This window comes from Haliaeetus leucocephalus, unplaced genomic scaffold (genome assembly GCF_000737465.1).
Source record: "Haliaeetus leucocephalus isolate CR32 unplaced genomic scaffold, Haliaeetus_leucocephalus-4.0 Scaffold328, whole genome shotgun sequence".
Classification (NCBI taxonomy): domain Eukaryota; kingdom Metazoa; phylum Chordata; class Aves; order Accipitriformes; family Accipitridae; genus Haliaeetus; species Haliaeetus leucocephalus.
The window spans coordinates 6772145-6797637 of record NW_010972764.1 but is presented as its reverse complement, the minus strand read 5'-3'; positions in this window follow the sequence as shown (position 1 = coordinate 6797637).

Below are 25493 nucleotides of genomic sequence, written 5' to 3'. Positions count from 1 at the left end.
CTCATCCCAGGACACTCCAGTTCTCAATATATCTTTTAACATATTTGAATTTAAAAAAAAATAATAATCTTCTGGTTAGTTAGTAATTTCATTTGTTGGGCATTTACAGTGTGTAAAGCTTCGTGATGCTGAAGAACTTTTATTTGATAGAAATTTTCCATAGAAAATTTTTGTGTAAAAAAGTAGAGAGTAAAATAAGCATGATTTCTCTGTCAAGAAAGTAAGTGGTCAATCTTCCTAGCAGCTGGAGCTGGAAAAGTTTTGTTTCTTTCCTTTTCTGCCAATAAGGAGAAAGTGCAACACTGATCTTGTGTCTTCAGGCATTGTTTTGTCCCCTTGGGAATACTGTCTTGTGAAAGTTCTTGAATTTGATGTTCCATTCTGATGAAAGAAAATATAACTTCCAAGCTTTCATGGAATAGATTTCACTTGTAAAGAAATTTTAACAGAATTAATAGTAATAATTCAAATTCTAACAAATTAAAATCTTTCCAAGACCTGAGTTTTATTCACACTCCTATTACATTTATGTAACCCATTTACCTTCAGTAAAGCATGCAATTTCTGATCTAGACAGCTAAATGGGAGAAGAAAATGAAGCCTTCTAAGCTCTCCGTCATTTTTTTTTCTGATTTAGAAAGCTCTGTGCGGACTTCATTGGCTTTGAAAATATTCAATTCCTCATAAAAATGGATTTTATGCATAAGCTTCCTTTGTTAGCCATCTATCTTTAATGTCTTCTAGTTTTCAAAATCTGAAACAACATTATGCAGACCTACTCTGGGAACCAGTGAACGTTTCCTACTGGGTTATATAAAACTTTCTATTGGTAAAGAGAAATGCAACTGATGATGAAGTAAATTAAAGACATCTGATGCTGAATATTTTGCAGACATTGGTGCTAAATAATTATGTAATGAAGAAAATGTTTTGGGTTTTTATGCTAACAGGCAATAATTGGAGAGATTCATGGTACTAAGTATATCACGCAGGCATTGAACCAGTTCTGAAAACACTTGTAGCGTGAAATACAATATAGCCTAAAGACTGAAGTATGCTTGTAAGACAATTACTTTAGCTTCTAAACAATCCAATATGATTTTGCTCAGCCACTGGTGTCTGAAAAGGAGCATATATTACATTTGGTTTTGTGCTTTAAGCTGCCTTTTTTGTGTTTCTGTCACTTTTATTTTACATCAGTAAGAAAGATGCTAAGTTTGGCTAAAATATCTGCTCTTCTGGTGTAAATGATGGATATAATATGATTACTTCACTCAAAGCTTGAATCATGAAAAGACCTTTGTCTGATACAGCTTCACATAAGTGAGTCAAGGTGCATATTATATGCATGATCAAAAAGCAGCAAGTCTGACATTTGAAGGTCAGATCAGAGAGGGCAATAACAGAAGGGAAATTATTATGCATTATTTTACCATAGAAAAAAGGGAGTAATAAAGGTTATACGAGAACAAAACTTTTAACAAGATTTATGATAAACTGCTATAATACCAGAAAAAAACCACCAAAACCCCAAGCTGATGCCATTCCTATATTACCTTATATTTAAAATTAATCTCATGCAATGTTCACCAAAGACGTGTATTATATATATTAATAGAATGTAAAGCATTGGGCAATGTGAAAATCTTTATGGGCCATGTTTCTGTGCTTAGATTGTATTTCGGGATATTTTATGCCTAAATACAATAGAGCATGTAGACTTTGCTGTTGTCTCTAACAAAAATAGCATAAGCAAGTAATCTGATAAAAGGATTTTTTTAAAGGAATCTCAGGAAGGGGACTCATAAAATGTATAGCTTTACCCTGGGAATACTCTGTGAATTACTTACCAGTGCAATGAACTGGATAAGCCGTAAATCAACAGAGGGCACTGCAATTAATCTACTCTCTTTTCCCGATTTTGTGATGACAAATGGCAGACTGGAAAGAGACTGTATTGAGGACCCAATCAGAGAACAGTTGCTGATGTGAAAACCATGGAAAAAGGCAGTCTGAACTTGTCCTGGCAGAGGTATGGCTGTTGGGAACAAAAGGTAAGCAGCTCTGTGACAGATTACCCTATAGTCACCATACTGAAGTACATGAACCACCTCGCCCAGGTTTACATACCTACACTAGGCCATACTGATACAGAGAGCTGTATCAGAAGCTACACAGGTGGAGAACAAACCAACATGGTTCTGATACACAAAAACTGACAGGTAATTATAAACAGAGACCTGCATCCTAAAATTTCAAGCAGGACAACGTCAGGCAGAAAAAAATTAGTCACGTCAAGCCACAGAGGAGGTCAGTATGCTGCAAAGAGAACTGGTCCAAATATTTATACTGAAATGTTGATAAAAACATAGTATTTAGAAATTAATTTTGGAGTTGATTAAAAAACTGGAACATTAGGGAAAAATCCCAAATTTAATTCTGGAAGCAAGGAAGGGCTTTGTTAGAACATTTGATATCCTTCCTCTCCCTCTTTATTCTGTTGTTGAGTTCTATCTTCAGTCCCTGCTGGGGTGGTCCTAACTGTATTATCATCAAGAGCCTTCTACAGTCTCATCTCCACAACTTTGTGTCACAAGTCACCACACTCGTACAAAAAGACAGCATGATGATGTTAAACCAGATTAGGGTGCACATGGGAGCAAGACACATCATAGGGACTTCGTTTCACCATGTTCTTCTGAATGCCACATTATCAAAGATCTGAATTGTGATATGCAAACATTTTTTCTTAAAATAAAGGGTTTGAATCTCCACTGATAATTTTTGCTTCTTCTCTGTTTTACTCCACACAGCAACATAGAAAAAAAATAAGTTAATACTTATATGTTAAGGAACCACAGAGACTTACCTAAATAAATAATTGCTCATGAACCGCCAAACAATGAAGAAAGTTTCTTTCTTCTTTATCTATGTTTTTTGTGGTCTGTGTTTGAGGATGTATATAAGCTTTCTTAAGTGAGTAAACAAGACCTCACCTTTCTTAAACAAGCTTCTTACATAATTTATGATGGAAATATTTTCAGTAAGCACTTTCTTTTCTGATGAATGTGACAGTTAATGAAAACAAGCTTTTAAAGACTTTCTTACAGTGTGCTATGTTTCTTAGTGAAAGTCAGCTAGGCTTTCAGAGGGTGAAATAACTTTTATTTAAACAATGAAATTTAAGATGAAGTTTTGTTGACTGAGAATAATTTTTTTAAAATTATTTAACCAAAGCTAACTCCTTATGTATGCTTCTTGCATGATGTGTCAACATAATATTATCACCAGGAGAAATAACAGGCCACACTGAAGACATTGGGTATGTTTGATATCTTTAAAATGCTTCTACTCAGATATAAGTTTTAAAAGCATTACTGTAGCCTGCAGATATGCTACTAAAACATATCTTGGAGTCATGAATTTTCCTATCAATAAGATGTTAAATCCAAAGGACAAGTATGAAAATGGATATGACATTTTTTAAATCAACTAAGCAGATGCTTCCCACTAGTAGACATACTAAGACAAACAGAAAGTTCTTTTAAGAAAAACTGCAGATTTAAAGCAGAAATTAAAGTGGTGAAAATCTAGACACTGAAAAATATATTGTGAATGTCCTATTGCCAGAATAATTCAAGGAAATCTATGGGTTTAGATCAGCTGACGCATCAGGTCCATAAATCATCATGCTGGCTTTTCTCTTACTGCTTTATTCTCTCTTCCCCACTTCTAGCATCACTCCTGCTCCTGCCACTAGAGCTAAAGACAGATCATATAACACAGGCATTTGGAATTCTACTAGTCTCAGCAAGGTTTGGTAGGCAATTCCCTTTAGCCTGTTAGTAGGCTTCTCTGATCAGATGCTGGATTTGATCCTTCAGGTGGTGATGTGATACTTGTGTGGCTTTTTGTTGGGCCTGTATTTGCAGAGAAGGTGGTTCCAAAGTAGATAGCCGGAAGAGAGAGACATCCTGATTCCCTCGTAGTCTCAAATCATACTATAAAACTGTAATTTCTGGTGAGGCAGGTTTTGTGCCTCTTCATGCAAAAGTGGATTATCAACCATAGATATCATTTTAGCATTTTAGCCGGAAGATGATGGGGAAGATTTTCATAGGCTATTACGTCCTGATCATAATTAAGTTCAGCTTAAGTGCTTTTGTCCAGAACAGTTCCACTCAGGATGCAACTTTTGGATGAAATTCTAAAATCCTACACGCTCAATACCAATACTAAAAAATTCAAGTACAAAGAAAGCTGTCACACACTAACCTAAATGCAGGCATCGAGTTCTATAATTAACTTGCCATGGGAAGTGCACAGATGAAAACAAAAAGCTACAATGAATCACAGTGGTGACTCAAAACATAATATAAAACCTATAGGCATTTCTGTGGCACAGAATATAATTTTTAAAATGTTCAACTCCCACAAATATTCATACACAACTGGAAACTCCACTTTCCTAGGGCTTTTGAAAGACCTGATCATGCTGTCTTCAAATCAAGGCCCAAAGTTTGACTTTTTTCCCTCATATGTCCCAAGCTAAAGGGCAACATGCTCCAAAACTGATTATAGAATTTTCTGATGGGGCAGAATTCTCTTAAATAAAAGCTGTAAAAGTTTTCTTTCAGCATTCATCAAATACACCCATAGGGGGTGAAGAGAGTTAATGAAGTTACTTCAGATGTCTGTGTTTGTGAGAGCAGATACTGCTGCTCATACTTGGAAAACCATAGGTTTTTATTTCAGGAAGTAGGATTTTATTTTTTTTTTTTTTAAAAAGAGAGTCTCCTAAAACTGCAGTCCATGAAAAATCCTGGCAAATAGTAATCCAAAAAGACTGGACACAGTATCTGTGCCTTATGCACACCAACTGGTGGATTTGTTCAGCTATAAAGAAGCTTTCAAGGAACAAACAGTCAGAGACACACCGGCTTTATATTCTTGAGCATTCCCAAAGACGTTTTTAATCCAGTGAGATGTAAACTTGATGATCCTTTGTCAGGAACTACGTAGTTTGCTTTGAGGCAACCAAAGGTTGTTAATATCCTAAGTTCAAGTCTACAGTTAGTTTTATAAATATACGTAGAAAGCACCAGGCCAGATGTTAAACAGAGGCATCCATCACTGCTGACTTTCTGAAACAACAGTATTCTGAAACAGCTGTCAGAACAGAGAATGTTGTCACCAGTTTCCCGACTAATTCTAGCTTATATTTCTGTATTAACTCACATCCTCACCATTATTTTCCTCTAGGTGATATCTCACTCAGCAAACAGACCTAAGAGATAAGTAAAGGTGGAAGACTTCAACCCTTGGAAAACGGCACTAAAACATTTGCTTTCCTACCTATGAATCATTATGAAAATGTTGCATATCTCCCTTGCCTTTTGTCACTATAAATCAAGTCAACACAGAGAAAATGAGCCAGACAGATAGCTGCAAAGGGAAAAACTTGGGAAAGGAGAAGGTTACTTAGCAGCATTGCAGAAAGCTGATCGTCTTTGATGTAAGCAAGCTAAAATGGAAGGAGTTAAATCTTGAAGTCAGTCTTCAGACTAAATTCTTATTGATTTGGGGATTTACTGTGAACAAGGAGTTTTGAATTTTGACCAAAATTATTTTAAAGAGGGTTAAAAGATCATCCTTGAAAGAACAGCAGAATGTGAAGTGAAATATATTCAGAAGTCCACAGAAATCAGATGGCATTTCACAGCCAGGCATATGTTAAGGGGGTTTATAACCTTAGGACCTCATGAAAGTTGACTTTGTATTGAATATAGAAATGTTTTTGCTGGTTTTTGTTTGTTTTAGCAGCAATACAAATACTTGAATATCACACACTAACTCGTGACATAAATCAACTTTCTGCACTGCATATAATCAATTCAAGAAGCTATATTTGAAACACCCTCAATAACTGTGGTTGCTTCAAGACAGCATGCTATAAAAAATCACACATCTATTTTACCCACCTGCTGCAGGGCTTGCCATCCTACCATACAGTCTTTTAGCTCTCAAGATTGAACTATTCAGTAATGGCAAATATTTGAATCACAGCATTTTTAACACTTTGAAGGAAATCACTTTTTCTTCATATATGTTGCTCAGTTTCAAGAGTAGCTGTGAAATATTCCCTGAATTTTGGTTACTTAACACTGAACATTATCTGTGAATGGCAACATAATTAGCAAATACATGGGAATATTCCCAACTATTCCTGGCTCTGCTTCTGACTTACATGACCTAGTAAGTTAAATGATGTGTTGCCTCTCTACCATGTTTTGCTTTGTAACCAGAGAACTCCTAATTTAAAGAGCCTTGACTGGTCCTAACAACATGCACTGAACAAAGCTGTGGCTTTATGCTTTACCCATGAAGAAAACAAATATACTTCTCCCTCCCTTGTAATTTTATTTTTCACTCTTACCAAAGATGTATGATAACAAATATGTAAACACATCTATATTTTCATTTCTTTGCAGTAAAAGTCTTCTTTGGTTACACCACATTTAATTACACAGAACTCACTGATTAAAGAAACCCTACTGTCTTATTTCTGTCACTTTGATATATTACCCCAATTTCACCGGAAGATTTCTCCTGGCTTACACTTTTGGTTACTGTTTTCATAAATACCTTCCTTAGGCAATTCATTCTGTTAGGTAAGTGTATGACATTGGAAAATCTTTTTCCCTCCAGACCAGAGTTGCTATGATTTATGGACCTGATCCTGCCCTGTAAAGTAGATAAAAAAAGTCCTCTTTGAACTAGATTCACTGTAATGTTATTCCAATTTTCTGCAGAAGTAACTCCATTACATGGAAACTGCTTGTGAAAAAGCTGCTATAGTGAAGTAGGTGAAGTAAACAAAGGTCAAACCTTTTCACAGCATTACTGCCACTTTCTATGGCCCTTTTCTTTCCTTTTTGATGGATGTTCTTAATTTTTATTTTTCATCTTGAGCAAATGACATTGTGTACAGTGTGGACATGTACTTTAAAAAGGACTAAACCAAATCTTCCACTCCGGTGATATAAAAGAAGTCTTCCATACAATATTCTAGTTAATAGTCAATTTTGGCTATAACAGAAAATCCACAAAGATGTTTGTTCCCATTTTAAAATAAAAAAGAAGAAAAGAAAAAAAGAAGTTCAATTTAACCTATTAAAAAAAAATATATCTTTTTTTCCATATCTTCAGATGGCTATCTCCTTGCTTCAGTTGCTTATTTTCTCCAATTCTCATAGAATCACATATTCATAGAATTATTCAGATTGGAAGGGACTTCAAGAGATCCTCACATCCAGTCTTTTACCCAGAGTAGAGTCAACTCTGAATTAGAGCAGGTTGCCCAGGACTTTGTCCAGTTGGGCTATAAAAATCTCCAAGGACAGAGATTCCACAGTGTCTCTGGGCAACACATTCCAATGCTTAATTATGCTCAAGGTGGGCAATTTTTTCCCCCTTATGTGAAATCAGAACCTCACAGCCAGTTTCAATTAATGGCAACTGACAATGTTTCCTTCTTTTTGGGGGACTATTTCTTCTAGTAGCTCTGTATGTGGGCAACTCTACATTTTTTTAATTTTTCTTTATTTTTTTTTATGTGCCATACCCCACCTTCAGACTAGTTTAGAGTTCAGGATTCAAAACAGAATTATAATAGATGGAAGATGCAAACCAGCTCTTCAAAATAGCACAAACATACATGACAAACAAGCTGATGAATACTCCCAGGTGGCCCAGTGAATCCTCAGAGCTACATTCAGAGTCACCTCCAGGCTTTTCAAGGGTGTAGAAAAAACTGAATTCTTTCACATGAGGAATAAGGACAAAATAACTTCCTGCAGAGGGATGCCACTTTAGCATCCTTTATGGTACTCAACCGCATGTGGCAAAATCTGCAAAGTTCATGTTGTAACTGTGATGGAAGGATTCAGTTGTCCTACAGCTATAACTTGGTGTGGCTGGGTGTCAGGGCTGTGCCTGTGTGCACACACAGTGCATTTAAGTCATGAGTTCCCTGGGTGGTCTGGGAACTCCATAGCTCCTTTCTGCACAGATGAACCAGTGAACTGACTTGAGAGACAGAATTAATGTAATTCCTCCCCACCTTCACATGAAAACATTTGGCTAACTGTTACAGTCTTGGAGATTCTCCCAGGTAGCTCCTGCTGTGCCTGGACAAATTGGTAAGCATTATCTGCATGCCTCAATTATTAATTAGCATCCCAAATGGAGACTCTGGCTATCCCTAAGACTCCCCGGGTGGCTGCTGCTCCAAAACAGACCAGACTGTAGATAGACAGGACACCTTCAATAGTCAGTTGAAACTGTTCCTGCAAATGCAGAAATGTTGACATAGATCAGTCTTTTGCACATACTGAAGACAGATGTTTTGTACGTTTTTTAAGATAACCCAAAGATCATGCCTGTGCTGGAGTGGCCACATATGACAGCAAAACAGCTGGGTGTAAGAAGTCAGCAGACTCCAGTTCATCACTGAAAGATCATGGACTCACCCAATGAGCCAGGAATTTCACAAACTATCACCTCCTTGATGTGTCTCTGGCTTTAGCTACACAAGAAAGGGGAAAAATAAGGAATGATCTTCGATCAGTGTGCTGACAGCAAATTGCTGCAGTCCCATCTCTTGCTCCAGCACTGAAGAGGTAAGTGGGTACCCAAGATGAAAGTAGACCCAGAGCAAAGACAAGCAGTTCACGCTAACAAAATCACTAAGAGGAACGTTTGGCTGCCACTAGACTACTACCTATTGCCCCAGGCAACTGCTTATTTTGCCTATGGCTATGCATAGAGCCTGTTGTCATAGTACAATAATAAAATGCGAAGGGGAACTTTGATATTGTCATAAAATTCCCTTCCATTCAGGCCATTGTTTAAGTGAATTCTCAAAAATCACATTGGTCTGCAGAGCTATGGCAGCTTTTTGTTGATACCAGAAGCATTCATTACAGCCTGATGTTGTTCAGGTTCCTTGAAATAACTGCTTCACCATAGATATTCACAAGAGCTGGGATATACTAAACATAAATAAATGCATTGTCAGTGACATACCACTAGCTAACCTAACAGATGGCATCCCAATTAAGGGGGGTTTATTTACATACACAAATTGCTTCCAGGAGAATTGAAAGTCAGGAGACATAATACTGGAAGAAACCATCATTCTATACAGTTGATCAGAAGATAGTCTTTCTATAGCTTCTGAATCAGAACTTTGAAAAGCAGAGATGATTTATAGCATACATTCTGACGTGCAGAAAGTAATTAGTATTGAGGCAACCTATAATATATTTGATAAGATTACTAAACTACACAGATACAGATTTTGAGAAGCATTTACAACAGAGTGAATTAGGTTATATCAGTATGTTGTATTCCATTATTAAGCAAAGACCTCTTTAAAATATTAAAAGGAATAATGCTACAAACAAAATAATTTATGTGAGGAAAGACCTTTACATATTAATTACAAAGTTTTCTGATGTATGATGCAGAAATGCATAATATTACTACAGAAATCTTGTCAAGAACAAAACTGTAATATTAAAGGGAATTTTGTTATAGGCAGAAATATAGCTTATAAATTAATTTTTCAATACTGCATAATGAAACAAAGTATTCATGCATTTTGGGAAGACTGAGTTGGGGAGTAATTTTTTTCTCATTTTGAATATCTGTGATGGAGGACAATCCATTTCATTAGCCATTTTCTTTTTTTTTCCTAATGCATGGCTATCAGAATTTAGAAAAGATGTGGTCCTCGCATCTCTAGCACATTTTTTGTTTGAATGGAACTCAACTAAAAGTAAAGAGGTTCAGAATTAAATCAACAGCAAAATCTTAACAGATGGTAGCAAGAAAAGAAACTTCACTGGTAAAATTTTCACTATTTGACTTACCACAAGTTGTCTAAGATAGGAAAGAAAAATCATGTGTTAGTTAATTTAAACTGAGAAGGCAATGATGGACATTTAAAATCTATGTTCTAAGATAAGGCATTTAACTGTAACCCCCCCTTTCACGTAGCTGTAGAGAGCGATAAGGTCTCCCCTCAGCCTCCTTTTCTCCAGGCTGAACAACCCCAGCTCCCTCAGCCGCTCCCCATAAGACTTGTGCTCCAGGCCCCTCACCAACTCAGTTGCCCTTCTCTGGACACGCTCCAGCCCCTCAATGTCTTTCCTGTAGTGAGGGGCCCAAAACTGAACACAGGACGCGAGGTGCGGCCTCACCAGTGCCGAGTACAGGGGGACAATCACTTCCCCAGTCCTGCTGGCCACACTATTCCTGATGCAAGCCAGGATGCCGTTGGCCTTCTTGGCCACCTGGGCACACTGCTGGATCTTATTCAGCCACCTGTCAACCAGCACCCCCAGGTCTTTTTCTGCCAGGCAGCTTTCCAGCCACTCTTCCCCAAGCCTGTAGCGCTGCATGGGGTTGTTGTGACCCAAGTGCAGGACCCAGCACTTGGCCTTGTTGAATCTCATGCAATTGGCTTCGGCCCATCGATCCAACCTGTCCAGATCCCTCTGTAGAGCCTTCCTACCCTCGAGCAGATCAACACTCCCTCCCAACTTGGTGTCATCCGCAAACTTGCTGAGGGTGCACTTGATCCCCTCATCCAGATCATTGATAAAGATATTAAACAGAACTGGCACCAATACTGAGCCCTGGGGAACACCACTTGTGACCCGCTGTCAACCAGATTTAACTCCATCCCCACAACCCTTTGGGCTCGTCCAGCCAGCCAGTTTTTCACCCAGAGAAGAGTACAATTGACTAAGCCATGAGACGCCAGCTTCTCCAGGAGCATGCCATGAGAGACAGTGTCAAAGACCTGCTGAAGTCCAGGTAGACAACATCCACAGCCTTTCCCTCATCCACTAGGCAAGTCACCTGGTTCTTCTTGATATCTGTTATTGTCTAAAACATGTATTTTAACAACTGGCATTTTTTTGGTATCTTTAAAAATAAAACCAGAAAAGAAGTCATACACTTTTCTTTCCAGTGCCACAGAATGAAATCCCTTGCTGAACATAATCAAAATTACTTTGCAGAACCAAACCTTACATTAAGTTTAAATTAAATGGCCCTTCTCACATAAGATACAAAGTTTGACCAGACTCTGTTATCCAAGTGCTTATACATCCAGCAGGCCATTTTCATGAACTAACAAAAGAAATTTTCATAAACATCAAAATTAAATCAGCTGCCTAAAAACCTCATGCTGATTACAATCAGACAGTCTAATATATGCAGCTTTAGTTAACCCAAGCATATCAGGACCATGCCAGTACTGGAGAAAAATGCACTCCAGCAGTCATTGATTTACAGTCATTCTCCTCAAGCCTGAATTTGCCTTCCTGGTCCCTCCGAACAGCTGGTATCTAAGTCCATCTGTTTCTTGCCCTGGCTCCACATGACAGCCTTCTGTTCAACCCTATGCAAGTGACTTCATTTCATGCACACTATTCACATTTTTTTCATAAACCAACAAAAAATGTATAGTGCAAACAAGACATAATCTTACAATTTTGGTCATCGATATCCAAGCAAACAAGAAAGGTCTCAATCTAATTTTCAGCTCTTCCTACCCAAAGTCTGTTGGCTCACCCTCACAATTCCTTCTGGTTTGGAATGCAGTTCCATTTAGCTCTTTTTCTAAGCAAACCCCAAAGTTTCTACAGAAGCCAGCACTGAAGTTTTTCGTGGCCTTTACTAACACCAACTATTCTTTTAGTCTTCTAGGCTTAGATGACAAGTAGCAGCTAATTAGTCACATTCCTCAGAGCTCACTTTATCTTTCCCATGCAGTTTATGGCAAGACTATGGCTAAACTATTCGAGTAAATTTTTATGTTGCCCATGGATGTTTCTGACACCCACATGATTAATACTTCACTGTAACAGCATAAAAAATGAGGACATTTGGTATGTCAGTGTGTGTCATATCTCTAAATGTCCTTACATTTGCACTATGACAAAGTTCTTGACTTGAGACCAGATGCTTCATAGTAGCGTAATGAAGTATCATTTATTGCAAATACTAACAAGATAATGGTATTATAGTTTATTGTGTAATGGGGCATTAACTTTTGCAATATTCTAAAATCAAACTGGTTCTCTGATGAGTCAAATTTTCACAGTGTTTTGGAACACACAAATGATAAACTTTCATTCAATATGGTCAAGTAAATAAGTCTGTTAGAGTAACAGGAATTTTACATTAAGAGGACCAAAGCCCTGACAGCATAGTCTGAAATCATGTTCTCACCCATGGCTGGTATTGTCCAGCCTACCAGCATCCTGCTGGACTGTTCTCTGTCAGAATTAGTCTGGAGATGGGAGGAAAAGATAGGATATTGCTGTTATTTCCTTTTTGGTGTTCTCTCAGTTGTTATTAAAAACCAGCCTGAAATCCTGCTTTCTTGAAAAGGATGAACAAACATGAAATGGTTTCCAAGGCTACTTTTCCAGACAGCCCTGTGACTTAAAGAATCTCATCCTTTACCCCCTCTTGGCACTAATGACTGACTCTGCTTGCTTTCCTTCTCCTTTTTGTCTCATACACACATACAGGAAAACACAGCAATAAAGTAAAACTACTCTTTTTTTATTACTCCTCAGAAATCATTCTCTCTCACTCCCCATGAGAAGCGTTTTGCTCTGGTTTATTTTTTCAGCTATTTTACTCCACATGCAGTTTCACTGCTTCTTTCATTTAACCTAAATGTAAGATAGTTAGCATACCTATCACCATTAACAAGATCTGTGATTACTTACAAGTTAAAAAGAGGTCCCCTGTTCAGCCAGCTGGCTGTTGTGAGTCCAGGTCTGAGTTGCACAAATCTCCCCAAATTCCTTCTACAGGAGTAGCAGTAGTAGCTCCAGCTGTAAATTCTGTTAAGAATCTAAAACGAGCGTTGCAAAAACTAAGTCTTTCTTTAGGCTATGCCTAAACTACACGACCAGGAAAGTCTCTCTAACTCCCACATTCAGATATGAGATCCAGTGGCATCAAGGCTCAATGTCTGCAAAGACGCATGCATGCACTATCACATACCTCGCCTCCCAACCTGATTTCCATCAGAAGAAAGGCAGGCAAGTTGTAAAGGGGCTGCAGTGCCCTTGCATGGTCACATTCTTGCTAGGGGTGATTGGAGGAACAGGACAACTGACTGTGCCATGTAATACACTTGCCACAGTCCCATCATAGCCTCCATGAATTTAGCTCTGTTCTTTATTTCTTAAAAAAAATCTGTCTAAAATCATATAATCAAATAGTGCTGTTTTTCTGCTGTAAGCCTATAAGTTACACATTTGACAAGAAACAGAGCATTACAGAGTGAATTTGCCCTGCAATCTTTATCCTGAGAAGCTCATTTCCCCTACCCATGCTATCTTTTTTCCAACAGCATGCCACCTGCAGTTCACTGCCACTATCATAACAAATATTAGTTGTGACAGATTTTGTTTAGATGTATATAAGTGGCTGCTTTTAGTATATGGGTATGAAACCATATGGTCAGGGGTGTGGTTAGGGTATCTTCCAGTTTACATGCAACAATGAACCATGCGTAGTATTCCTTTAAAAAGAAAAGCAGCAATTTGAAATTTCAAGTATCTTATCTATAATTTACAAAAGTAACTATGGCTACAAAATGAAACCAAATACTCCTGAAACTGAAACCTTCTCAAATTACCATCTGTACTGTCAATAAAAACCACTGGCTGTGAAAGTAAAAACCTTTTCTACACAGTATCTCCATGTCTGCAAGAACACAAGAGAGCAGGAAAACCTACTGGCATTTCACCTTTCAGTGGGAAAAGCCATGTCAGAAGGCTGAAGAAGAGGTACTTCCTTTCACTTGGATCCTTCTAAACCGAATGAAATATGAGTGGTTTCATTGTTTATGTGAAAGCCTCCTTAGACTGTTTATCAGAAAAGATGTCTTTCATTCAGTATTCACACTTTAATTGTGGTATTTCAGACAAGAAACACCACATTTTCCTTCTGAAAGCTATTCTACGTCAAACAGAAGGAAGAGAAAGAGGCACCAGAAGGCAGAGGAGAGAAAAAGGGATTTACAATTGCAGCTATAAGCCATTGCAGCTTCTGAGGTCAGACATCAATTTGTTTCACCCTGTTCAAGTCCATAATGTTTCCTAGCCAAAGCAGCTGCCACTGAAAGAGAAAGGGTGGTAGCTCTGTGAAAGGCAGGGACTTCTCACTCCCACTATAATATGAACTCAGAAAGATGCAGGAGCCAGAAATCTATGCTTTCTTATGAATTTGTCCCCAGTGGGATCTCCACAGTAGATGCCCATCATTTGCCATCTTACATTCAAACCTCCATATACTGCATGTCTATTCTGAACTATGTAAGGACAGGAACACCAGCATTTTCCTTCCAGATAAATACTTATTGAATTAGATTGCTATTCAGAAAAAAAAACCATAAACCACATGTTTAAGTCTATTCTTATTCAGAATGTGTACTTTAAGCACATCTTTAGATGTTATCTTGCAGACATGCTTTGCCTAATGGGACCCTTGAACTAAAACTGTGCCCTATTCTGAATGCATAAAAGGTATTTTACCCTCTCATTCACATGACTTTAAGTTTTCAAATGAGACAAAATCCTAGTGTGAGTTTCCTCCCCAGTATTCATCATGTGTCTCAGATTCTGGTCTATCCCCATCTCTTCATCTTCCTTCACAACAAATTTCCCCAGCCAACAATGCTCTCCTGGTTCCAATATGTTCCACGGAGAGTGTCTTTATGGCTGCTGTAGGAGTAGCTGGCTGTTAAAAAGCCATATCTCCTACCAATAACTGGCAGCTGGCAGAATGAATAGTGCAGATGACACTACTGCTTAACTCTATAAGAAGGGCGCACAAAACCCTTTTCTATCTTCCCCAGATCTTTCCTCCAAGGTTTCTAAAGATAGCGATATGCAGGTTAACTGACATATTTATAGGCCAGCCTTTTCATTAATAATGTTCTAAGAACTGTGGCTGCTTTCCTCACTCTTCTTATCCCAACTTGCCTGCAAACTGTATGCTTTTAAGAATAATGCTCTTATGAACCCTTGTCCCTTCCACACGCTGTCATGCTTCTGGTTCCCCGTTAGGATAACAAGGAAAAGTGGCTTCTACACAGCCAATAATTTCACACTGACCACCCTCTTTGTTGCCATAGACCCACCATGCTCTAAAACCAGCATCATCTCATAACCTCCCCAGAATAAGGAAATTATCCAGTAGCAAGATGGTCACAAAACAATCCCCCTGTGCCTCACTGGTCCCAACCTCCATATCCCTGTATCACAGGACATGTGCAACATACTTCAGCAATCTGGCAGGAGAGAAGGCAGGAGACAGCACTTCAAAGCGTGTGTGAGGGAGCTCCATAGGTATAAAAAGGTATAAATTTGTATGTTGCACTGGAAGATGAGGCTGAGATAGATGTGCTTCTGAATCCAAGGCAATCTGGAAGCTTTAGTTTTCCTTTCCTAGTGCCCTCATGCCCATTTCATGATAAATTTCCACTGCGCGATCTGCACACAGCCCAAAATGCATATATTGATCACCTCTGATTAATGGAGTATCACCACATATTGGTAAGCAGTAAAAATAGTCTGCCAGCGCTGAACTGGAGAAAGGTTTTATTTTTGCTGAGCCTTGTCTGTGAGCATGACTGACTTCCTGAACACAAGATTCTTCAATGTAAGCAGCATGTGCCCTGATTAAATGAACTTTGGTTGCTGTTTGTGGATGTTGATAAGTACATTCAGAGTGAAACTGCAATGAACCGAGAATTCCTTCAGAAGTGGTTACAAGGATTTTAAGTTTAAAAATATTATACAAAAAATATACACATGCTGTCATATTTACTATGATGGTCCTAGTTTTCTTGATGACACTTTCATATTAACACTCTTTCATTGTACTTTTTTCCTTCTCAAATTGAATTCCCATGCTTCCCCCTCTTTTCTTGCCCATTTTACATATCTTTCTGTCTTTTATTGCCTGTTCTCATCACCTATTATTTGTCAGTGTGAGAACAGCCAATGTGGCTTGAGATGTTTTGCATAAAGAACTCCATCTATACAATTAAGTTTCAATATTCTAAGAATAATTATGCTAGCAGATACTTACATTCCCATCACCTTACTTTGCAAGTTCAGGTCCAAAATTTGTATCATGTGGAATATGTACAAGTAAGTATGACTATGTTGCTCTAATTAAAAATATATTTTCATTATTAAATTATTTGTACCACAGTATCTCTCACAGACAGTAATGAGGATAGGTAGTCCCAGTCCCACTGTGCAATAAGAGATAGTGCCTGCCTCAAAAGTTTAAAATCTAATTCTGCAGAGTTACAAATGAAAGAACTTCTTTTCCAGTTGTGTAAGGAACAGAAGAGTGTAAGAGATTTTATCAACATCTCACAGTGGATTGCTGAGTATGACCTATACTATTTGAGGAAGTTCTATGAAGATAGGTACAGTTACTGAGACGCTGCAATAAGAATCCACCCTTTCAGAAATATTTATACACTTGCTTAAATTTGCTACCATTAAGTCAACATTTCTCTAATATAATGACAAATAATAGCTATAGAAAAATAGCAGTCTTATAACAGCTTTCTAGTATGATATACTACCATCACTTGCTTTGTGAGGTCATGAAGCAATGAAGCATTTCTCAGATATCCAGTTGATTGGTAACAACCTTTGTTCAAATTACTTCTCAGCTGCTAGGACACTAATTGCCTTTCTTCTTTAAAATTTGCTCAAAAACTGAGATGTCATAAATGAACTCTATGAACTGGCCTCATTTTTCTAAGGGTGAAATGACTTCTGATTCATTGCCTATTCTCTAACACATAAATGGAAGTTCACAGCATGAATAAAAGGAGTACCGGGGTCACAAAACTGAATCATTTGATTTACAGAGAAATTACTGAATACAAATAAAAACCTGAATGAGCCACTTGAAGCCAAAGACAAGAAGGGAATAATGGTATTTGCATCCCATAGTTTAGGTAAGATCAAAATAAATTATACTAACAGACTTGCTATCCTGCTCTTCTTGTTATATACAAACATGATGGTCTGTTTTACAGGACATACGCATCGAATTTAAATTCTGCTATTTTCATACAAGAAAAATTTTCATTTTTTTTTATTTTTTAAAATAAAGTGTTTTCAGGTTTTATTTCTTTCAACTAATATATATAATACTTATATGCCTTTGATCCCGTAATGCTGGGAGTTCCACAAAATAAATAATTTTATTTAAACTCATCCTAACAGAAACATTCATCAAACCATGACCTCTAGCATCAAGAATTTAAGATACTGAATAGCTTCCATTAGTCCCCATTTGTTTTTAACATACACATTATCCAGGAACACTGGCTCATTCTGGATTTATGAGAATTTAATTTTTCAAATTTCTGCATGAAAAGAACTATGCTTGTCATTGAATTCCTAGGCAATATTTAAAAGAAACCTAAGAGATCAGCCTCAAACAGCTTCACAACAGCACTTAGCAGATACTTAGTTTCAATCAAATGTTTGTTATTCTGCAGTAAATGGGACTCACCACATTCTTAAATTAGCAGTCATTTAAATTCTTGCCTGAGCTAGAATCAATGGTAAAAAACAATGTAACAGGTATAATGAAAAATGCACAATAAAGAAAAACAGACAGCAAACTGTGGAACATGTGGCATAGTTAACTGAAGGTATTGCATGTTTTTCTTTTTCAGAAGGCATCATTGTCCTTTCATATACATACTTTAAATAAAACAAGTGGTAATAAAAGCTAGAGAAAGATGGAAGAGAAAACCTTAGAGCTCAAAAAGGAGATAAACTGTCAAAGAAAGATACTCTGTGTGAAGCGTTCTCTGTGAGTAGGTTCCCAAGATACCTCGAAACACACTATATTAAAATTAAGACTATTTTTATGCCCTAGCCATGAAGGTCAATCCCTGCCATGATATAATTTAGGGATGCAATACCTCTATGTAATAGACTTCAGCACTTGCTCCAGGGTGTGCTATCTTCTCCTGGCATAACATAAAGGTCTGATAGTTTTCAATACTGTCATGAGATCAGTTCTGGGCTGCAAGTGAGGTCCCCATAACACAAGTTCACCTGGTGTGGTGCTGCAGTGTTATATCCAAGATAGAGCTCAATCCTGGACATGATGGCTCAGCTGATTCATCTTTCACCCTACCGTCCCTACTCTCCTGTAATCCCTTGTCCAGAAATGATTCTGATATTCCTGTGACTAGATCACATTTTACTTGGGGTTCTCATTCAACTCCTCAGGGAGGACTAAACATGGGACAAATTTAAAAGAACATCATCAAACATACCAGCAATATTGAAGAACAATAGGAAATAATGATCTTTAAAGCTTAAGTTTTTTGATTTAAGGAAAACTTAAGAAACTGAAGAAGATAAAGTAATTTCCACAAATTAACATAGGAATTCTGTGATTAAGTTGCAAACATATTCAGATGGGATGCTTCTGATCTCTTACTGAGAACAAAAACCTAACAAGTTCCTATCCTTAAAGACAGAAATATGATCATATTTTCCTGACTACCCATCTGTGTTACTATTCCCAAGAATGTAACACTTCACAGCAAAATAGCAGAGTGACAGAGAATAACTGCTTCTGGACTTATTTGTCTTTTTCAGTATTTTGCACAGAGGTGCTACTCACAGATGGAGAGGCTAGCCCAGGGTTAGGAAAGCTCTGGATCAGAAGTGAAGTAATTTCTCCTTATGTTCTTTCACAAAAAAACTTACATAAAGATACATGAGTTTTCCTACGCTGGCTCAATTATGATTCTTTTCCAGATTCACTACCTATTTTTATAAATTGTCAGAAAATTAATCATTTCCCACCCATGTGCAGTTTTCTTTATTTCTCACCAGCCCACCCTGTGCCTTCACTTTTGTATTCTCTGCTTGCTTCTTTTGTTGCTCTCCCTTTTGTTTTCTCTTTCTTTTTATAACTTTCCAAAGGCCTCGCTCCTATTGTCCCTTACTCATATTCTGCTCTGCTGAGAAATATCTGCAGCAGCAAACCTTTTTTTGAAGTGAGTGACAAAAGATGCTGCTGATTCAGTGCAGCAAGGACATGTGATACAATGAGAGCAGTGGGTGGTTTTACAGCCCGTGTCGAAATATTGGCTGGCCTTAGTTTCCTTGTAAATTTGCTTAAATGACTGGGTTTGATTCTTTGTATGAGGAGAAGCCAAGTTCAGCAGTAAGTTTTTGCTGGTTTTGGAGAATTTTTACCTACCTACAGTTCTGCATTTTTTGCATATGATTCTTATAAAATACTCCCTGTCATGAATTCGAAGGTAGCTATATACTATGAGGACTGGCTTCTCTAAAACGAACATATTAAAAGGACTCCTGAGCATACACAGATTTGTTATTGATTTCCAGAAGAATAATAAACTAGCTCCAATCTTGCTGAACAGGGAATGACCACTTTGAAAGAAAAAACCCAATGCCCTAAATGAAACAATACTTTAAATTGTAAAGGTTTGGGGTTTTTTTCATGGCTTTGAATATATTATTTGAAATGACACTGCAGCAGAAACTGCATGTGAACACGCCAGTGTTCCTCCACACAGTAGATTCATGTACTTTTGGGCAATGTACTGTATCACTGCTGTGCACATTGTTACGTCCCATTAGCTGTCATTGCAAACTACATTTGGACCCTCATGGCCCTCAGCAGCCGTCTTTCTTTCTTCTGAAATGGCTCAAGGGAAGAGCAGTGAAGAACAATAGAAAGATCTTTCTCTTACCCTCCAACCCCTGTATCTACATGCTGAGAAATTGGAAAGGAACAGAGGAAACAAAAACATCACATGTTGAGCCTCAGAATTCAACTTTATTGATTATTTACACAGAAACAGTACCTATGGAGAATATTTCTATCTGCGTTAAGAGATTTCTTGAGGTGTTTTGAACAGCCCTACAAGAGACACATCTACCAGGAAAAAATCCTTTAAGCCCTGAATATGTACAAAAGATTTTTAGGTTGTAAAAGTCTTAAGTTAATGTAAATACAAAGTTCTGACCTAATCCCTTCTTCAAGTATGCTAAAATTAAGAAGAGCCACAAAGAAATGTACCACAGAGTAACAAGTCACCATAGATGAGTCACTGGGCACGACTGTGCTTGTGCCCCTTCCAACTCCATGGCAAATGCAAAATTTTCCACACGAGGCAAATTTGTAATAAAAGAGCATTGCCTTAGTTGTATTTCCCAGTGGGTAATCAGGTGCATTTGGACTGTCCTCCAGATTTAGGTGATACACGTTGACTTGTGTAAAATACCTTACTGATATGAGCAATATTTCTTTTCACCTTGGTTTACTTCAGGTAGGTGCCATTTAAGTGAACATTATATAAGGTCACATTTTTAATAAAAGTGTCCAAACAGCGTTTTATTAGTCTGACTAGGAAAGTTCTCCTATGTAAACAAAACTCACTTGGTGCCTTTCTGTTACCTTCTTGGCCAACAGCACTTTGAAAACAAAGCAGAAATCAACAGAAGTCACATGTGAGTTCCATTCTTTCATAATCTGTGATTATATTTCATGGTCCGAGTGCAAAAGTTCATATGAGACTTCCTGTCTGACACTATATCAATTTTTCAAAAACATTGTTTTTCACCACCTCATAACCTTTTTTCATATCAGGGGATGAATTGTCTGTTCTGTGTATAATGACTGTTGTTTCCTACATTTTCTAATGCCTACTAACATTGGTATTATAATAATCCTACTTTGATCTTGCTGGACTGTAGTAAACTGAAAATGAGAGGCTGAAATCTAGCCCTAAGGAAGCATGTCCTTCATTATGAACAGCATCAGCAATCAGGTTCTGCTTTGCCAGTCATTTTTTCCTTGGTCAGAAATATGACCAAGGAAAACAAACCAGCTTATTTTAGACTCTCTCTTAATTCATAGTATTCATAATATTTCTTCTCTTTATCAGTGATAAAGCATTATTATGTGAAATACCCAGTATCTAAATATCAATATAAATCTATTATAATGTTTTCAGATAACACAGAAGGCAAATGACCAAAACTCATCAAAACATTTTCTTTTCCACCATAATAAAAAGTATGAAAAAGATATTTCATTATTTTTAGTTCAGAATGTATTTTACCCCATTGCTTGCAATGTGTACATTGCACAATGTAAGAGGGTGGCCTTTTTTCTAGCTGTCCATTGCATTATCTGGCTTAGAAACTCTTACATCTACTTTTTGTTCCATGTAAAAGCTAATGAGCGGGGAGTTTAAACAAGCAGGATGTTTTTAATGATTAGTAATTTCAGGCTGTGGGCGAAAGAGCTACAGCTGAAAAGTATCAGTACAGAGAAGATTAAGTGATTATCTCAGATTTATTTTGAGACTTAGATATCTAAATAAGATAGCAAAAAAGGAGATCCAATCTATTGAAGCAAGGCTTGAGAAAGGGAAGATGTGGAAGAAGAGGAGGAGGAAAGTAGAACCTGCTAATGACAAAAGACAGTAGAAAACAAAACATTCATCTTTGTAGCATAGGAGGATAAGGAATAAAAGATAAGACAGAAGGCAAAGAGAAAGGCATCAGCTAAAGAATGAGAATCTGATTTTATTCTGCTGGTTTTAACAGCATATTAAGCTGTACTTCAGTGGAACTACTCCTGAGATGCAAAAATGCAAGACAAAAACTCATGACCTACTAGTGAACATATTTACTAAATAAGCATGGCAAGATGAAGGGGGTGGCAATGTGAATTGACTTGTGTGTGTAGAGGAGCATACAGAAAGTCTGTACAGAAACTGATGGTGATGTTCCCTCCAGAGAGCACAAGTAGACTTTTCAGAGCTCCGTAACAACAAATATCCAAGAACACTTGGACAGATTTCAGAGTTTCCGCCTGATATTTCCATGTCTTCTCACAGATGTTTCAGAGGTCTGTAAGCCAACATCCTTTGATCTCCTACACTCATGCTCTGCAAAAATACACAATGATCACTTTAATTATCTGTGCCTGCAGGAGCAAAACCAGGAAAAACAAATGACTATTATTTGCCTTTACAATGGTAGGACAAAAGTGAAGAGAGATTAAATCATGCAGGAAGCATGGGGTGGAGCTGACAACTAAAAGCACCCCACCTCAGGTACATACAGGCCAATAGCACCTCTCTCACCACACTGCTGTTCTTCACAATCCATATATCTACTGAATAAAACCAGCAAATGATCCCAGACTGATAAGTTTTAAAAGTCAAACATCCTCAATGAACAGCCTCTGAAATGTCTGATTTCACTGACAACAGGCCCACTGCAAGGCTTTCTTATTCAAAAGTAGTCAGACTATCCGTTAATTCCTGGTACTTCTGTTAAAAGTTCAGGACTCCGAAGTCTAAAGGAGAAAAGATAGTCGAGGAGTGGGTAGGTTCTTTGTTATCCTTTCCAAAATAGTGATTTTATTGAGAAACAACTACTCTTTATGTCAGGTTCCTACTAAAACAGAAAATCTGGGTAAACTACAAGAATTTGTACCCTCAAAGCGTCTTGTCCTGCCAGAAGAGTTGCCATTCAAAATATAGTCTAACCTAGTGCTCATTTAACTTCCCATGTACAGGTACTATGCTCTTTGTAGCTATGGTAATGCTGCCAAAAAGGGTTTAGTGTTTATAGTTACTGAGTTTAAATGCAAAATAAGGTTTTCTACTTATTTTCTCTCATAACAATATTGATGGAAAAATCTCACAGTCATGTCACAGACGCTTTATATATCTGTTCTCACTTAAGTGCATTTGAGAGACTGTCCCAGGTCCTCGCACAGTAACACTACCTCTTTATTTAAGTTACAACATACCAATGTGCCTTCATTGCCAATCAGTCGCCGTTGAAACCTGAATCTGCTAGGTATCCTACTGTAACTTGACCTTTTTAAATAAATCTCTTTTTTTGGAAGGTGCAAACTGCTACCTATTATAATACAGGTAACACGAGAAAAACATTTCCCTACGAGTTTTCACATCTTTGTGTCAATGCAGCTAGAGCCCCCACATCCCCAGTTTTCCCAATATCTACAGTACGGCATTGATAGTCTCCTCTTGTTTTTCAAAGTAACAATATACCAGACACGCTGAATGAAGTTCTGAGGTTTCAGAGTATTTCATTCATTTCCCTCTTTTCGAATACATCTTGTTCTGACCATGCACTACATGAAGTGTGAGAACATCTATTTCCCTCCTGAACTGTCACAAGTGGTTAAGAAATCAACATTTTCCCCTGTTATTTATGCCTCTGTCTGGCACTGAGAACGCTGAAAGACAGTCAATTAAACACATCAGAACAGCAAGTGTAAATATTTGGAGATACTTCCCTTTGATTACTTTTTCTTACTTTTCTGCACTGATGTTCTTTCCCATTGTTTATGCTATGCACTGTATTACTCATTGAACAATTATTTTGCAAGTGTATCGTCCATCAGTCATGAAGAACTAATGATGTTATAACTTTTATTCTTACATGCCCTTACAAAGTGTCTTAATTCCTTAACTGCATTTTTTTTATAATGTTGTCTTACTAAAATACCTTAGTTGAACCTTCTGAATGCACAGTTTTAAGAAAAATCAAGATGAAGTTTAATAAAATCTTGTGTCATAATATTGTGTACTTATTCCTCTCTTCTCTAGAGGCTGGAGTTTAAATAATGTGAGAACACTTTCTGTACCAATCTTCAGTGATGCCAGGAAGCACAGAAGTCTGACAAAAATCTAAAAAAAAAGTTTTGCTAATCTTAACAGCAACCAGAGAATCTGATTGCAAAAAATGCTGATTATTGTACTCCAGCTGAAATTAATACGGTATGAATCGGTATGCATGTACTTAATAACTGACTTTATCACCTGCCTTATAACCCAGTAATAAATTGCTTCATTAGAATGCATCACTTTTCAAGGATCATATTTTAAAAATTAATGGTATTGTTACACCTAGTTTAGAAAGAATCACATTTGCTGGGGATAGATATCCAGAAATGCTATCTTCTTCCCCCTTTTTACCATTATAAGCATGTGCAGTGCTAGTTTCTTCAGTAAACAGAAGTTTAAATTAATGCAGCATGTCATATTGTCAGCCTGGTAATCTTCAAAATATAGAGATGGGCTTGAGAAGAAGTAAACAAAATGCTTTCATTGGAACAGTGAAGCATCCACAAGAGAAGCCTCCAGGGATCCCCAAGGTTTTATCTTACAGCATTACATTGACAGGTACACATTTAAAAATCTATTTCCCCTAAATGAGCTGCACTGTTTAGACAGGTTGTGTTTGTACATGCACATGTGTTGTTTCCAGTGAAAACTAAGTATAACATAACACTGGAAATGAGAAACAGAAGTGACTTAAGCACTGATTTTCTGATATTTTTTCATGCAGGATTTTCAATGTAAGGACTTTTTCCTTATGCAGTGTGCCTTGTACTTCAGCTCGCTCTTACTGAAAGTTCATGGCACGGGATGACTTGGATTTATTACGTGCAGCTGTGAATTCATACAATGGGAAGAAAGTAGATTTGTCACCATGCTCGCAACGATCCTTGAAATGCTTTAATATAAAGGATCCAATTATTAGAACATTCTATATATAAGGGTATAGTCCTTATGAAAGGTTTGCTTTGTTAAAAGATACATTTTACAACAGCACTGTTTTAGTAATCCTTATAGTACAGAAAAAAACCCCACCAAACACAGGCTGTTGGAAGGATCACTAGATTAAATTATTTGAGCCAGGATCAGGACTAAACCAGCCTCACTGCACAGGGATTCAAGAGACTTCATTTAGTTCAGATTTATCTACTTTTCCTGAGTGAGTATGGGCACATCATTTTATCAGTTGTGCTTCTCAGGTGATGAATATAGATTCAGTTAATAACTGTGAAAGTTAGTGGAAAGATTAGCAAATTATTCGGTATACCTGATTTGAGCAAGATGATTAAAAAATACATATAAAGATAAAACAAAGCTTTTAGTCTTTAGCCAACAAGAAAAAATATCCAATATCTCAGGACGTTTTACAGTAGAAATAGAAAAGAAATATGTGAAGAGATTCTGGTGGCTGTCACTCCATAAAAAATAAAGTATATGTATCTAAACGATCAAAGCCTGGAGTAAAGCTTAAAAAGAGTCAGGAAAGAAAAAAAATTAAGGAAACTCTGGCCTCATTTTTCAACAGAGGCAATAAAAGTAAGAGGTCCTACTCCAAGTTCCTAGAACACTACTGAAAAACATCCCTCACTGACTAACATTATTGACATGACTAATGCTCTGAGCTAGTTGACTGCTGCAAACAGCTTTCTGCAAATATTTGGGGAAACTTTAAAACTATTTTACAGTTTGGTTA